The 9,636-nt window shown below is 52.4% G+C and overlaps 2 long non-coding RNA genes and 7 other non-coding genes across 9 annotated transcripts; 3 read left to right on the top strand and 6 right to left on the bottom strand.

Annotated features, from left to right (window-relative positions):
- The first annotated feature begins 710 nt into the window (after nucleotides 1–710).
- Nucleotides 711–4,261, top strand: LOC106026346 (uncharacterized). The gene is made up of 2 exons (XR_001199963.3): nucleotides 711–3,298; nucleotides 3,464–4,261. It is a non-coding gene; the product is annotated as an uncharacterized LOC106026346 (long non-coding RNA).
- Nucleotides 1,387–1,459, bottom strand: Trnav-uac (transfer RNA valine (anticodon UAC)). The gene has a single exon. It is a non-coding gene; the product is annotated as a tRNA-Val (tRNA).
- On the bottom strand, nucleotides 1,694–1,766 carry Trnav-uac (transfer RNA valine (anticodon UAC)). Its single transcript has one exon. It is a non-coding gene; the product is annotated as a tRNA-Val (tRNA).
- On the top strand, nucleotides 1,956–2,041 carry Trnar-ucu (transfer RNA arginine (anticodon UCU)). Its single transcript is given in 2 exon segments — nucleotides 1,956–1,992; nucleotides 2,006–2,041. It is a non-coding gene; the product is annotated as a tRNA-Arg (tRNA).
- Trnak-uuu (transfer RNA lysine (anticodon UUU)) lies at nucleotides 3,994–4,066 on the top strand. The gene has a single exon. It is a non-coding gene; the product is annotated as a tRNA-Lys (tRNA).
- Nucleotides 4,262–4,416: 155 nt separating the features above from the next.
- On the bottom strand, nucleotides 4,417–4,489 carry Trnaf-gaa (transfer RNA phenylalanine (anticodon GAA)). The gene has a single exon. It is a non-coding gene; the product is annotated as a tRNA-Phe (tRNA).
- A 321-nt stretch (nucleotides 4,490–4,810) lies between these two features.
- Nucleotides 4,811–8,717, bottom strand: LOC134470981 (uncharacterized). Its single transcript, XR_010040272.1, has 2 exons — nucleotides 5,668–8,717; nucleotides 4,811–5,483 (listed from the first exon to the last, which is right to left on the bottom strand). It is a non-coding gene; the product is annotated as an uncharacterized LOC134470981 (long non-coding RNA).
- On the bottom strand, nucleotides 5,106–5,178 carry Trnak-uuu (transfer RNA lysine (anticodon UUU)). The gene has a single exon. It is a non-coding gene; the product is annotated as a tRNA-Lys (tRNA).
- On the bottom strand, nucleotides 8,019–8,091 carry Trnaf-gaa (transfer RNA phenylalanine (anticodon GAA)). The gene has a single exon. It is a non-coding gene; the product is annotated as a tRNA-Phe (tRNA).
- Nucleotides 8,718–9,636: the final 919 nt, after the last annotated feature.

Genomic DNA, 9,636 nt, shown 5'->3' on the forward strand with positions numbered 1-9,636 from the left:
TTATTTGAAGATAGAATCCTCACAGGTATAGCCCAGTTAAAATGCCGTCATTAGGGTCACACTACAGTGAAGCATGCACACCCATTTTCATACCAGCACAGCTCATAATAGTGAAATCCTGGAAGCAGCCTGTATGTCCATGTACAGATGAAAGGATAAAAAAAAATGTAGTGTTACACACCATGGAGTACTACTCTGCCATAAAGAAAAATTTGTGTCATTTGTAAGAAAATGGATGCCCCTTGCAACCATAAATAAAACAGGTGTACAACCTTAAATATCATGCAACATCTCATCTGAGAAAGTCAAAGTATAAATAATTTAAAAACCAAAATTAAAGACAACAGGCAACATTGAGATAGCTCATTTGCAAATGGGTTGAGGTAGAGGATGTCAAGATAGAGGGAGAGGGGGAGAGGCCAGGAAAGGGAGGGTAAAGAAGTGAAATGTGTGCACAAGTGTACCTGTTCCCAAGGTGACTGGAATCACGATGGACCACAAATATGTACTAATAAAAACATCTTTAAAAAGAAACACAAAAATTTTTTTAAATCATTTTGACCAAAAAATTAAAATTAAAAAAATCAGAGGTGGGTCCCGATGCAGCATAACGGGTATTCTTCGGGAAAGGGTGCTTTGGCACAGAGCTGCACATAAAGGAAGTCAGCAGCGGACGCGGGAGAAGACAGCCAGGCAGCGAAACCCAGCACCCAGCGTCTTCCAAACCCGTCCCGAGGGGCCCGCAGAAGCAGAGACCTCCGCTGCGGCCAGGACTTCAGAGCCTTGGAGAAAGAACCACCGGGGCAAAGCGAGCGCAATGGGCAGTTCGGAATCGCAAAGCGCGGAAGGGTTTTTCTAGGCACGCAATTTCAGCGCTCCTCCACCTTCTGTAAAAGCGAGTAGGGTGCGGCGCAACCTGGCGGACGGGTGAACCCGGCTCCCAGCTCACGAGGCGGGCTCTGGCCGAGCCTGCGGGCTGCAGCCTGGGGCCCCGTGGCCCACACTGAAAAGGAAAGAAACAGTGTATAAACGCTCCGCATATGTGCTGCAGATACGGGGAAACCCTGGCGATCGCGCGGCAAGCAGGAGCAGCAGAAGAGAGAGCAGGGCGCCGCTCTAGCTGCCACGCGTTTCACGCTCAGTAAAGGAGGGGGCGGCGCGTCCACGGAGACCCACGCACGCGCGAGGGGGAGACCAAAAGAGCGCCGGCCGCACCTCCGCGGAGTCGCCACGCGGAGGCAGCCCCGGGGGGCCTCGAGCGCCGGGAACCGGCCGGGGAAGCGGGGCGATAAGCTCAGGGAAGCCAGAAAGAACCGCCCGCTCCTCTCCGGCCGCGGGGAGCAAAAACCGGAAGGCAAAAGCTGATCTGCACTCAAAAACCATCGCTGGTTCCACTGGGGCTCGAACCCAGGACCTTCTGCGTGTAAAGCAGACGTGATAACCGCTACACTATGGAACCATGCAAGGAGGAGGTTGGGCTCAGGCTATTTCAGTAATACGTCGTGGTGTATGGGCACGCGCACGCACGCACGTAAGTACGCACAGCGGACGTCACGGGAACGCTAGGCACGGAGCGGGAAGGGCCGCTCGCGCTGGGAAAGCAAATGTAACCTCCGCCTGAACTCCGGAACTGGTGCACAGCGCCTGCAAAAGGAACCGTGCACGGCACCTTCAAAAGGTATGGAAACCGCTCTGGTTCCACTGGGGCTCGAACCCAGGACCTTCTGCGTGTAAAGCAGACGTGATAACCGCTACACTATGGAACCGCGCTGTTGCCATTTGCTTCCACACATAGTAGTGCCACATGAAGCCCAGCCCTGTGACATCCTGATCCCGGACGGAATTGTTCGACTCAGCTCCGCGTCCCCGGGCTTCGCGTTCATCATGCTCGTGGCACGGGGGAGGATGCGCGTGCGGACTCAGATGTGGAGGCGCGGAGCGCTGAACAAGCAACTGGCTCTGTGGCGCAATGGATAGCGCATTGGACTTCTAGACAGATGGAGGCATTCAAAGGTTGTGGGTTCGAGTCCCACCAGAGTCGCTTTTATTTTGACAAAAGAAAGGTGAAGGGCACTGAAGACGAAGGGAGAAACCAGTATCCGAAGCCCCGCCCTTCACCACCCGCGCGCTCTGGGCCCAGGTGACTGCGAGAGTCTCGAGCTGGATCAGGCTCCCGCGGTGGAACTCAGTCGTTAGGCTTGGGCCCGTCGCGTGTGTGCATCCGGAGCCACCTCGATTGTTGGGGATTTGAAAATCGGTGTCGCTCGAGTCGCTCGAGCTGCAGTACCTGTCCACCGGTATCAGAATGGTCTAGTAGTTAAGGCGTTAGACTTAAAACCTAGTGGATTAGTATCCCTGTGGGTTCGAACCTCACTAGAAGCCTCGCGCTCCTTTTGACGCAGGTTGGAAAACGCAGTCTGTGGTTTGGGAAGCAGGAAGGGTCTGTCCGCGAGATGACAACGCAAGCGATCCTCCTCACCGAGGTCATTGCGCGGCCACGCGTGGGCAGCGACGGGGAAGACGTTGGCACGCCCACTTGCCGGAGACAGCTTGGGAGAACCCCTGGCAAGGAGGCCTGGCCCGGCGCCGTGGCGCACGGGGCTTCTGCGCTCCATTTCCGGGGAAAGGGCAGCGGCACCGAAGGTGCGAAGTGGGCCGTGCTGAACCACGGCAGAGACAGGCTCGGATCTCACCCCACCCTGCCAGACAACTTGGGGCCTCTGCGAGGTCAGCCAGCGATCCCCAGGCCTCTGGCCAGGGAAAGCGCAAAACAGCTGCTCTGTTCATCTTGGAGCTGCCTTCGACAGCCACTTCCAGCCGGTGCTGCTGGGGGACCAGGCTCCGGGCAGGCCCTTCCCAGGGCTCTGGCGTGAAGTTCTGGGTGGACCCTGGCTTGGCCTCCGGTGCTTAGGGATGCGTATCTTGGTGAAAACTGTAAGAGGAGAAGCAGCAGAGGGAGGGAAAAAAGGAAGAGGGAGAGAGAAAGAAATGAAAGCGCTGAACCCAGCACGTTGGTTTTCTAGTATCAGCTGCTTCCCTCCCCAACCACGAAGCATTAAAGAGGAATTCTACGCTTTTATCGTTTCTCTGCTAAACGCTTAGCAGTCATAGCATCTAAAGACGTGTTGATCTGAGCGGCCAACTGGGAAATCCCAAAAGCGTGAAATAGTGTAACAGACCGCGTTTTCCCACTTGTGTTACTGTAAAAGTAATGCGTGCGCCACTCTTCCGTGTTGGTGATGGGGCCAAGATGCAGCAGAGACCGCGCCCTCCCAGACCGCAGACTTCAGATGATCAGGTTATTCTCTTATGTTGCCACAAACAACACAACGTGCCGTTAGCGCATGCGTGTGTGTGTACGTTAGTTTTCGCAAGTTACGCGCTTACCGCGGGGCAGTGTTTGCTGTCGTTACTTCACCTGGGCGTCCTTCCAGAACTGACTGACTTTCATCTCTGCCCACAGCCCTCCCTCATCTCCTGCCTCAACGCCTCCCACCTGGCGGGGCCTCTGGACCAGAGCTCAACCTGCAATGCCGGGAGGCTGGACCGCATCCCTCCCCAGGCCTCCCTTCCTCCCGGGACTGTCATCCTACCGCCGCGGGAGCGAAGATCTGGAGAAACAGGGATAAAAATCACACAAAAGACTCATTAGGGGCGCCTGGGAAGCGGCCGCGGACAGAACAACGCCCGGAAGACAGAAAAGCTTTCCGTGGCGACTTGAGGGAAATATGCAGATTCCCCGACCAAGGGAGCGGCTTCATCCATCGTAGGCTGCTCAGAATTAATTCCCTGGCCCAGTCCGCAGGGGCACGGGCCGGGCAGGCGGTTGGGACTTTGGTTTCTGTGACTGGGGAGGAGAAACAAAAGCCTGAATTCCGACTGGCAGATTTGCCTCTGAGGGAATCGGGAAAGACTCCGGATCCTAACCAAGTTAGAACCTGCCAATGGCTCTCTCCTACCGCGGTTAGGCAAGGGGCAGACGAGAAGTGCAGAGCCCGGATAGCTCAGTCGGTAGAGCATCAGACTTTTAATCTGAGGGTCCAGGTTTCAAGTCCCTGTTCGGGCGGAAGCTGTTTTAGTTTCTAAAGTGAATTGTCCAGGGGCGCCCCAGTGTTGGGTATAAACGAGCTCTCTCCGAACTCACGGCCTGTTTCCTGAAGAGAGTCTTCGGATCCCTTTTCTTTTCCCCTAAGACTGACATGCATTTTTTTTTCATCTTTTATATTCAAAACGTCAATAAAGCATAGCGGTGGAAATGCTAGCCTGCCCTCAGGATCACGAGGGTTAACATTTCCAGTAGGAACTGAGCCTTTGAAACCAGGTGTGGGAAGGGCAGGGGCTCCGCGTCTGCCACGGGTGGGCACAGCGCGACCCAGCGGGGTGTGAGCCCTGGGCTGCTCGGGCGCTAGCAAAAGCTGCCGAAACCCGGGATTGAACCAGGGACCTTTAGATCTTCAGTCTAACGCTCTCCCAACTGAGCTATTTCGGCAAGCACAAAAGCCCTTTTCCTCCTGCCAAAGAGAAATTTAGAAAAAAAATTTGTTTCCTTATCCTCTTACTTTTTCCTAATTTTGCTTCACAAAGTGTATTATGTTTTGCGGTGAGGTTTCGCAAGCAGGGAAGCAGACTCCGTCCCATGGGACCTGCAGGGTGCGCATCAAAGGCCTGGATGGGTGTGCGGCTTCCGCTGTTGGACACGCTGGGCAGGCATAACTCGGTAAGGGTCCCTCGCCTGTCGCCGTGTACATCTTTTGTTTCAATGCCAGATCGAAAAACTTATTTTAAAAAAGAGAGAAAGAAAGAAAGCTAGTTCTTCATAATGATAATAATGATCACTTTAATACTGAACGCGTGCGTTATCATCCCAATCGTCCAGGCTTGTGAGTGGTCGGCTGCTGCTGCTATTATCCGTTCCTCCCGAGGCAGCTAGGCTTAGACAGTGGGAGGAGGCGGGAGAGCTCTGGAGCCCCAGAGACTGAAAAGAAGCTCAGCTGGCCGCGGCCCCGGGATGAGTAGACCTCACCGAGAACCTGAACACTCGGCAGCACACGCGTATCCTAAAGCCAGTTTCTCATTTTGTAAAAATTACTATAAAAATTTAGGTGCGCCCGAACAGGGACTTGAACCCTGGACCCTCAGATTAAAAGTCTGATGCTCTACCGACTGAGCTATCCGGGCTCACACTATCAAGTCTTGTCTCAGCTCCTGAAAAGCACTCTAAGGACGTGAACCCGCAGCAGCATTCTAGGCTGATTGTGAATCTGCCCCTACCCACTTGGTTCCGAAACATCGAGTCGCGCAGCGGGCCGGGCCGTAGCAGCACCCTGCAGAGACAGGGCACGACCCACGTAGTGCTGCGGATGCGGAGCCCCTGGTGCGCTGGGGCTCGCGCTCCGCACAGCCGCGAGCGGAGAAGGGAACAGTCTCAGCCGTAGGCGCGCAGGTCAGAGGCCACTGTTAAGGACAATCGCACCCCTCATCAGCTGCGGGAGAAAGCAGACGAGATTTTTTAAAGCTACGAACGGTAACCCCCCCTCTCCCCCCCCCCCCCCCCCCGCTTCGGTACGTACGCACTGACTAGCCTTCGGCCACGCCCACCCCGTCGCCCTGCCTTCGACCCCATAGCCCCGCCCACCACCGGTCCGCGCACGCGCAATGCCCACTCACTTCCCAACTGGATCGGCTGGTGCCGCGCTGTCTCCTGGGCTGGGGTGATTCCGCGGCTACATGGGTTGTCACCTCCCTGCCGGCTTCATCACCTGCAAAGGAGAACCAACGTTCTCGCTACGGTTCTGAGCTCTCAGCGGAGACTTCTGTAATAAAAGAAAATCACACGCAGCTGGGGTGCGGGGTGATCCCGGAAACTCCCAAAGGGGCGGGGTTGGGAGCGCGGTTCCCATGGTAACGCGAAGAAAAACGTCCTGGTTCCCCGGGACGGCGACGCTGACTCGGCCCCAGGCCTGCTGTCCTCGTGAACCCAGGCGCTGCCCCCGGGACAGAGGCCTGGGTCTCCCGGGAGCGCGGCCCATGTGGGTGATCGGCTGGGGCAGTGGAGCCGGGCTTGCCCTCCCCTTCCCCGGGCGTACGCTGAGACTGAAGCATCTGCCCGCCCTTGGCAAGGAGAGCTGCAAGGTGCAGCCGGCGCCCTGGTTGGAGCACCCTAGGGAAACCGAAATGATGTCATTACAGGTGCCTGTCTGCGTCTAAGGAAGAAAGAAGAAAGTATTTACTTGGGTCATGGTTTCAGGTGTTTCCGCACACCCAGAAACCCGGTGACGGAAGGGCATGGGAGAGAGGGGAAGGAAAAAGAAACAGGTTTGGGCTCCGCCGGGCAGATTTGCTGCAAAACAAACCTGAAGGACCGGGCTGGCACTGAGGCCAGAGCGGCAGCTCCCCCCAGAGCGGTGGCATCTTTCTCAGGGTCGTGGGCAGGGGACTTCGGTGAGGGGTGCTCGAGGCTCCCTGCTGCACCTGGCTTGCGAGAGCCCAGAGGTCGTGGCTGCCCAAGGAGGAGGCTGGGGAAGCGCAAGGAGTGAGCCAATGATGTCCTGAGGCCCGGTGCAGGTGGGTGTCAGGGTTCATGGATCACGATGGCCCCAGCCAATTCCTTCATAGTGGAAAGCTATACCTTAGGGCGGCCAGGAGCTGGACACAGTGGAGCCAGAGAAGGAGCAGAAGATGCGCTGAAAGCTGGGAAGGGGTCAAGATAAACGCTCCAAAGATAACCAACCTCCACCTAGCACCCACCCCACCCAGCCCGACTGTTTCCCAAGGAGCCTGCTGAGCCTTGAATCTATCAATGGACGGATCCACCTGATGCAGTTGGAGCGCTCCAGATTCATTCAGTTACTCAAATTACTGGGCGGGTTTTCCATCAGTTCTAAGAACCCCTTCCTTGTCAGCTGAAATCTTTGCTCTTGGGGGCCTCCAGTAAGTGGATGAGGTACAACCAGGCTTCTCAAAGCCCACCGAGGGGAATGCTAATCCTGCCTCTAACGATGAATACTTTCACAAGATCTGCCAGAGCGAGCCACTGGTTGCTGCAGTTTAATGACACTGGCCAATAAAATGACCAGTCCCGATTTGACAATTTATTCAGAGCTCACTCTGCCCAACTTTTGAGGCTGCCATCTCGGTGCCCTTCCTTCTGATAATGCTTGGATCTTCCAAAGGATTCCTAATAGAGTGCATCAGTCTCCCAAGAGCCGAAGCACTCGGAGGACAGAGCCCCTCATCCACTGGCAGCTTAGCAGGTGACCAGAGATCTGCAACTGGATGAACAGAGAGCTGCCGGAAAGTGCGCTGCCCCATTGCATTTCCTCCCTCAGAAGGAGGCCCATTGTCACGAAGCTGTCTTGCTGTGTTTAGTTGGGGTTTTTTTCTATTTTTAGTTTGAGACAGGAACTCACTGGATAGTTCAATGTGGCCCTAAACTCATTATGTAGTTCTCGATTGGCCTTGAATTTTTGGCAATCTCCTGCTTCAGCTTTCCAACTGCTGGAATTATAAGCATGGGTCCCATGCCCAGCTGTTAGCTCGAAAATCAGGATCCAGTATGGAGCCTCCAGCTTGCTGCTCCCTCCTCTGCCTGAGCCCCGAGGAGGAGTGTCCAGTTCCTGGGGACAGGTGGGTACCTGTGCCCTAGGTGTTCCCCAGGAATCTGTGCCTCTAGGCTCGTTGTCCCTTCCCAGTGATAGACAAATTGGTGATGGAAGCAAATACAGTTGCAAACTGCAGGGTTTGAGAACCTGAAATAGTCGTAGGGCCTGTCTGTCTGTCCTTTGGAGCATGAACTGCAAAGCTTCTGGGGCAAAGGTAGAAGGGCTGCAAGGCTGGAAGAGGACAGGATGATGCCGGGTGGGGGATTTGGATGTAGCAGATGAAAGTGCACAGTCTAGTTAAATCTAGCACCACAGAAACGAAGACTGTCCAAATTTCCCCACAGCCGCTGTGGACAGCCCTCATTTTCACACTTGCCTGAAGTTCAAAAGTAATAGCACAAGTTGTGCTGAAGCCACTGCCGAAACCCGGGATTGAACCAGGGACCTTTAGATCTTCAGTCTAACACTCTCCCAACTGAGCTATTTCGGCTGCCTCTAGGTGGCCTTGTTCCTGATTAAATACAATGAAGCTTTCATTTTATGACACTGGAGAAGGTCATTAGGCAAGTTTAGTTGGAAGCAAACATTTTATGTGGGCAGCAGAAGTGAGAAGGCAAGAATCTGGTTCACAAATCAGAAGTAATAAGTACTTTTCTAAGGTTTTTGATTGCTTTGCTATTTTTCTCATATAAAAATAACTTGTGGGGCTCCCCCCCCCACAGCTGAGGCATTTATATGAACCGATTTCATGCTAATTAATCCTTCATGTGGATATGTAAATAACAGTAGATTGTATGCACAATACGATCCATTTCACCAAACTTTCCTCCTAGGTTTCATTATTTTTCCCCTTGATTTTATTATTCAAATGTTTACATGTGAATATATGTATATGTATATGTATATGTATATGTATAATGTGCTATTCTTGCATGGAGGCAGATATTACAAGGTCCAAAGTTATGGGCATTTTTAAGGTTTTTTTTTTACATAATAATCAATTCAAATACCAGAAATGTTTAGAAGAGGGCTTGGAGTGTGCCTAGCCTGGGTTTGATACTCCACAATACAAAAAAGAGAAAAAAGAAAGAAAAATACAATCCTCCCCCACAAAAAAAGCCATTTGTAAAATTTCACATGTAGACTTACGATGTTATATCTCATCTTGTAGTATACATAACATGGTATTTATTAAAAAGCACGGATTTGCTAAACCTTACATTTAAATTGTACTTATTAAAAAGAAACAATTTAAAGCTGGGCATGGTAGTGCATACCTGTAATCCCAGCACTCAGGAGGCTGAAGCAGAAGAGTTCAAGTTCGAGACCAGCATGTGCTAAAAAAGTAAGTTCAAGGCCAGCCTGAACTGCATAGCAAGACCCTGTCTCAAAAAGACAAAAATAAATAAATAAAAACAGTTTGTGCATTTGTGCTTCCATTGTTCAATTGTTTGATCATTCTTTTCATATCTATATCTTGTAATCTAAATGGCTACTTTGAAGGTAACAATATGCAATATATTAACTAGTGTTTGTCTCCTATTGTTTTGAAATTCTTTATCATCATTTTTATTTATTTATTTATTGTACCAGGGATCAAACTCACAACCTCACACTTGCCAGGCAAGTGCTTATGCTACTGAGCTTCCCAGCCCCTATTCACCATTTTAAAATAAAACAATGTATCTACTTGTTGTGGTCAAAGTTTGGAAGGAAAAGGATTTAAGGACACACAGTTTATAGGATTATATTACAATATTCACCCAAAATCAAATGCAGGAGAGTGCAAGCTATCTGTCCATACACCAGAGGCCCAGAAAATCCAGCTGAGGGCCTGGATCCCACAGCAATGACCTGCACAAGTCCAGCTGGAGGTCTGAAGCCCATGGCAATACCTCATCCAAGTCTACATCTGCGCTGGGAAAGCCCAAAGGCCAGGGATGGAAGCTGGAAAGTCTGTGCCAGTGCGAAGAGGATCTGTGCCAGCAGCTGAGGGATCTGCACTGGAGCCAGGAAGTGATGCTCAAGGTAAGGA

The sequence above is a fragment of the Cavia porcellus genome, unplaced genomic scaffold (genome assembly GCF_034190915.1).
Source record: "Cavia porcellus strain 051 isolate PalLab524CR breed Dunkin Hartley unplaced genomic scaffold, mCavPor4.1 scaffold_17, whole genome shotgun sequence".
In the NCBI taxonomy this organism is placed as follows: Eukaryota; Metazoa; Chordata; class Mammalia; order Rodentia; family Caviidae; genus Cavia; species Cavia porcellus.